Source organism: Dendropsophus ebraccatus, chromosome 6 (assembly GCF_027789765.1).
Source record: "Dendropsophus ebraccatus isolate aDenEbr1 chromosome 6, aDenEbr1.pat, whole genome shotgun sequence".
NCBI lineage: Eukaryota > Metazoa > Chordata > Amphibia > Anura > Hylidae > Dendropsophus > Dendropsophus ebraccatus.
In genome coordinates, this window is record NC_091459.1 from 33710546 (window position 1) to 33717330 (window position 6785).

Consider the following 6785-nt stretch of genomic DNA (forward strand, 5'->3'; position numbering starts at 1 on the left):
AATGCTAGGGCTGCCTTTCACCTGTCTCTTAAGCTCTATATACTAATAAAGCAAGTACAAAATAAATTAATAATGTTGTTAAAATGGAGATTTTTGCAAACAGAAGAAGGACTGAGCAGATCATAGTTACTTTTGTGAAAACTGCCTCAGCTGGGCCTCACCAACAACTAGGGGGCGCCTCACTGGTGAGGCCCGACTCACAGTTTGAGAAGCACTGATCTAAGGGCCCTATTCCACCTGACGATTATTGTTCGCATAATCGTTAACGATCTCAAACGACCGCTATTGCGTAAGACCTGAAAACGTTCACTCATCTCACTCGTTTTTTCTTCGCTATTGCGTTCGTATCTGCTGCAATTGACTGAACGACGTTTTATTCAACGCGAACGATTTGCGAATGTTTTGCGAATGAGCAACAATAAAAATAGGTCTCGTTCGGTCGTTAATCGTTAACTGCATTTCAAACGACCTATTATCGTTTAGATTTGAACGATTTAACGATAATCTGAACGATAATCGTCCGGTGGAATAGGGCCCTAAGAGTGTCAGCAGTTTGCAATGTAATTTGCAGCCGACAGATTCCCTTCAAATATGACTGATGCCTTCTGCTCCCTGGGAAACTATCAGTGGGTTAGACGAATCTAACCTGCTGATAGCTCCCTATAGTGCACAGGGCACTGAAGGTGAAAGTATGTATGTTACCTTCATCTTTGGTGCTGTTCCCCTGCAGTTTTGGGCTGTAGGATTTAATGTTCCGTATGGTAATGCTGTTTGGAGCACTGTCCTTCCCTCAGAATGCTGAGCGGGTGTGCCGAGCAGTGCTCCAAAAGGGCCTTACTGTATGGAGCATTACATTAAAACTGCATAGGAGTGGCTCCCCGTGCAGTATAGGGAGTTATCATAGGTGAGATTCATCTAACCTGCTGAAAGTTCACCTTTAGTTCAGCTCTGTAGGTTTAGAGCTTATTCAGTTTTCAGGTTGTATAATGTCCTTCAAGCAGAGGCAGAATACTCCTCCAAACAGGGGCATAGGTAGGATTCATGGGGCCCCAAAGCAAAAAACTGTAACGCCCCCCCCCCCCCCCAGGTGGACGACCCCCTGTATAGAAAAAAACAAACAAAAAAACCCCACATACATGGCTTTCTCTGTTCTCCGGCTTCTCCTTCAGTGACATCACTACTGCGCTGCTGAAGCACTGCGGGAGGGAGCAACAAATTGTGCTCTTTTTTTCCTTTCTTACATAAATATTTAATTTTGTTTTCTACAGCCATATTAGGGCTTTTTTTGTAGAACAAACTGAACTTTGTAATAACATAACATAATAACCCTACATTTTACCCATTTTTCAAATCTGACCTGTCTCACTTTATGTGGTTATAGCTCTGTGATACTTTAATCATGCTTACACAAGTGATTCTGAGATTGTTTTTACGTGACATATTGTACTTTAGATTAGTAGTAAATTTTGACAACCACCTGATTAGTCCTGCAGCTGATGTACAATAGATTGCCTCACCTTCCAAGTGGAGCGCCGATTACTTTTTCTTTCATGCACATGTAATGAGTTAAGGAAGCATAGAAAAGGTAAAAGGATTCTGATAATTGGAGAAAAAGCCAAAAGATATATTGCAAAGTTCCTTACTTTCGCTTGTACAGTTGATTTATGGAAAGTTGTCTATAATCAGAGATACACATTAAATTCCTTGCTATGAATTGTGAATACATTAAGTTAGTGTATATTCAATTGAATTGTTTTTATTTCCTTGCAGCGTCATTCATTGTTACCCAATCTTATTCATATTGAAGCTAAAGTAATTCTTATGTGCTGTGTGTACAAAAATCATTCAGAATATATGATTATGGATAGATATGCATAGGAATGTATTGCTATCTTAACACTATGTACAAACAACAGCCATTGATTGACACAGTTTACAGTGTCAATCAACAACCCCTGTTTTACATGTTCCTGCGGCTGATACTGCCATATCGTCCGCAGTAACATCATATAAATATATTGAATCGTGCAGGTATGGGTGTAACTGAGCATTGATGCTCAGTCACACTACGGCACCAAGACAGACACATACTGTATGAACTGTCAATTATTACCATGACCGTATTGAACAACGGACATTGTTTATTAACCCTTTGAGGACCAGGCCCAAAATGACCCAGTGGACCGCGCAAATTTTGATCTTAGTGTTTCCGTTTTTCCCTCCTCCCCTTCTAAGAGCTCCAGCACTTTCAGTTTTCTATCTACAAGGCCATGTAATGGCTTGTTTGTTACAGGAATAGTTGTACTTTGTAATGGCGTCTTTCATTTTACCATAAGATGTATGATGGAATCCCAAATATATTATTTATGAAGATATAAATTGGTGAAATCGTAAAAAAGAATGCAATATGGTAACGTTTGGGGGGTTCCTGTGTCTACGTAATGCACTATATGGTAAAAGCGACATGATATTATTACTCTATAGGTCAGTCCGAACACAACCATATACAGGTTTACACAGATTCTCTAATGTTATATATTTTTTTAAAATGAAATCCTTTTTTTTGGCAATTGATTATAAATAAAATAGCCCTATTGTGACGCTTATATGAGGTGTCATTTTTTCCGCCTTGATCTCTAGTTTTTAATAATACCATATTTGTGAAGATCGGACGTTTTGATAACTTATTAATTTTTTTTTTATATATAATGTAACATAAAATGGGTAATCTGCGCACTTTTTTCCCTCTTTTCGTGTACGCCGTTTACTGTTCGCAATGACGCTTGTTATATTTTAATAGATTGGACAATTACGCACGCTATGGTATATTATATGTTTGTTTATTTATGTTTATATGTTTTATTTATATAATGGGAAAGGGGGGTGATTTCAACTTTTATCGGGGGAGGGGTTTTGGGGTAGTGTGTTAGTGTTTTTAACTTTTTTTTTTTTACACATTTGAAGTCCCTTTGGGGGACTTGTACATACAGTACTTTGATTTTTACACTGATGATTGCTATGCCATAGGCATAGCATTGATCAGTGTTATTGGCGATCTGCTCATTGAGCCTGCCTGTACAGGCTCAGTGTAGCAGATCGCCGATCGGACCGCACGGAGCAGGTAAGAGACCTACGACGGTCCGTTTTAACGATCGGGACCCCCGCAGACCCCCGCAGTCATCCCGATCGGTAAGTGACAGGGGACTCCCCCTGTCACTTACACTTAAACGCCGCTTAAGGAGTTAATGACACGCTGCAGCGCGATCCCTGCAGCGTGTCATTACCGGTGAGGTCCCGGCTGCTGATTGCAGCCGGCCCCCACCTGCTATGAAGCACGCTCTGCTGCGGAGCGCGCTTCATAGCTGGAGAAACACCCAGGACGTATAGTTACGCCCTAGGTCCGCACGCCAAGCACAGTTTGGGGGTCAGCCTGTCTCCCAATGTGAGTATTTAGAAGAAAAACGACAGGGCAGGCATTGAAACTGGGCCCTAGGCCTGCAGTGCCTCTCACCCGCCTCCATTCAGCCCGGGGATGTCCTGAAAGTGAAGGGAGACGGGGAGAGAGGCGCCGCAGGCCTAGGGCACTGATGCTCTAGGCCACGCCAGTTTGACTGCCTACCCCACCACGCTGCATTGATAAAAGTAGTTCTTCTAAATACAGGCACAGGGAGACAGGCCAACCCCCAAAAGGTGCAAGGTGCTGGTACAGAGTCGCTTTGATCAGCAATAATGGCCGTTCTTGTCATAAAAAATACTTATTGTGAACACAGCATTTAATATTATATGTGAATGCCTAAAAGCGGCACTATCAGCAGGTTCTTCCCAGAGAACCTACTGATATGCCGCAGTAGCTATGTATCTCAGTAGTAGATAGCCATTATTTTAAGCCCTGTCCTCCCCCGCATTGTTTGTAAAATCACTAAATGCTCTTATGTAAATTACTAGCATAAGAGCATTTAGGCAGTTGCTCGGGGCCGGAGAGCATCGCCGCGGACCGCCCAGCCCACCCCCTCCCGTCCCGCTCTCTATGCATATTCATAACTGCATAGTGGGCTGTATACACTGCGGCTGTGCAGGGAAGCAGTCCCGCCGGAGATGTGCTGCTTCCCGCGCATGCGAGAACCCCCCGGGCCGCCACTGATCCTCCCGTAGGTTCCTCAGGATGTGATTATAAGATAGACTCTATACTTACGTCTTGAGGAACCTCCGGGAGGATTGGCGGCGGTCCAGGGGATTCACGAATGCTCGGAAAGCAGCCCGTCTCCGACGGGACTGCTTCCCTGTGCAGCCGCAGTGTATACAGCCCACTGTGCAGATATGAATATGCATAGTGGGTGGGATGGAAGGGGGAGGGCTGGGCGGGACGCGGCGATGCTCTCTGGCCCCGAGCAATGCCCTAAATGCTCTTATGCTAGTAATTTGCATAAGAGCATTTAGTGATTTTACAAATAATGCAGGGGAGGACAGGGCTTAAAGTAATAGCTATGTACTACGGAGATACATAGCTACTGCAGCATATCAGCAGGTTCTCTGGGAAGAACCTGCTGATAGTGCCGCTTTAGGGTATGTTCACACTTACCAGATCCGCAGCTGATTTTCTGCTGCAGATCCACAGCAGATCTGCAGCAGATTTCATTTAACTAACTGAACACAGCATCAAATCTGCACCATCAAATCTGCTGCAGATCTGCTGCGGATCCTGTAGGTGTGAACGCACCCTTAAGAAAAGTACACACTCTTGAAATAACCAAATGGCTTACTAATATGCCAATGAAAACTGTCTTTTCTTACATAAGGGTAGTTTTTTTTGTTTTTTTTTACATTTTAATGTTTCTGCTACACTAATGCTGAACTAGGCTTCTTTCCTTTCAAATGTGTGCATGGCAAAATGCCTAGTATTTATGTATTTAACATAGCCAGAGGCAGAACATATTATTTCTCTTAATGATGCTTATAGAATATGCTTTGGTGTATTCACTTGAAATGTTTCTCATGCAATCATTTATAGAGGAAACTAAATTTAGCATTACATGGATTTAAATGGAAGAAGACACCAAGCACAACATACTGAGATTCACCAAACTGCTTCCCTCTATTGGATAAGGGGATAATTTCACTTTTGTCCCGATAACCTGCCCATATGCCGGAATCATCTGTTACATGGAAATGCGAATGCTGAAAACAAATGTTCACTGATGGTTTGGTCACATAACTATATCTCGCTTTATCTATAAAAAGACTAAAAAGAAAAAAAAAATGAAAATAATGACTAGCACAAATAAAACATTATTCACCTGGCCGCTTTGTCACAACACAAAATGTTTATGTCTATGGGATTTTTTTTTGTTACTTGATGTATTTATTGTTCAGGCATAGTAAACTCCTGAGGATTTTTCCCGAGACATCTGTACAATTTCTACATGGAAAACATCATGGCTCGGGGAATATGTAATAAAATAGCATTTTTAAAGACAGAAAATTATATGCTGTAAAAGATATATCGCTAAAACCTATTATTTAATGTTCCAGTAATGTCGTATGCATTTATACCTGAAGATTAGGATTCTAAAGTAAATTGCTAGGTTCAGTTAGCATTTTTTTTTTTTAAACTTATTTATTTGTACTGCCTTTAGCTGTAGCACGCTTTTTATCTAATAAGAACATGTTACCAGAGAATTGATCAACTTCCATGATCTGCTACATCACTCACAAACTACTGATACTATCCTGCATTTTACTAAGAAAACACTCTACAAAGTGTAAGACTAGAGATGAGCGCAACTCGAGTCCAGTCGTCCGGCATTTCAGTACCGGTGGCTGAAGAAGTTTGGTTCAGTCCTAGGAAGTCCGGGAAAACATACATACAGCCTATGGCTATGTCCCCACATCTTTTTTTGGCTGTTTTGTGTCTGATTTTAAACATCTATTTAAAAAAAAAAGAATTCACACAAAACACTTTTATTGGTTTCTAAACAATAAAGCTGGTTTACTAAGGTTGTTATCCTACAATTTTGTCCTCAAATTCACCAGAATTTTGTATTTACTGCAAGATCAATGTTACCAATATTAACCCTATAAAGAGGTGGAAACCAGCATTACAGAGGTTCTGCACCCAGTGGGAATAATTTCAGTGCATCCTGTGACTCACATGTGATGTTTTTTTTTCTGATTGGAATTTATCTCCATGGCACCCCCATTAGTATAATATACAGTAATAATAATCTCACTAATAATGCTCCAACAGTTATCCCGTTTACAAATAATGCCCCAATAGCACCCATACTGTGCCTCTGAAACACTAATAATGCCCCTTTTACATTAAAAATTCCCTTGTGCCCTCATTTAATAATTCCCCTCATACAGTAATAATTCGCTTGTACCTTCATGTAATAATTTCCTCATACAGTAATAATGCCCCATACAGTAATAATTCCCCTGTACCCTCATGTAATAATGTCCTCATACAGTAATAATACCCCCATACAATAATAATGCCCCTCATACAGTAATAATTCCCCTGTACCCTCATGTAATAATGTCCTCATACAGTAATAATGCCCCATACAGTAATAATTCCCCTGTACCCTCATGTAATAATGTCCTCATACAGTAATAATACCCCCATACAATAATAATGCCCCTCATACAGTAATAATTCCCCATGTGCCCTCATGTAATAATGTCCTCATACAGTAATAATGCCCCCATACAATAATAATGCCCCTCATACAGTAATAATTCCCCTGCACCCTCATGTAATAATGTCCTCATACAGTAATAATGCC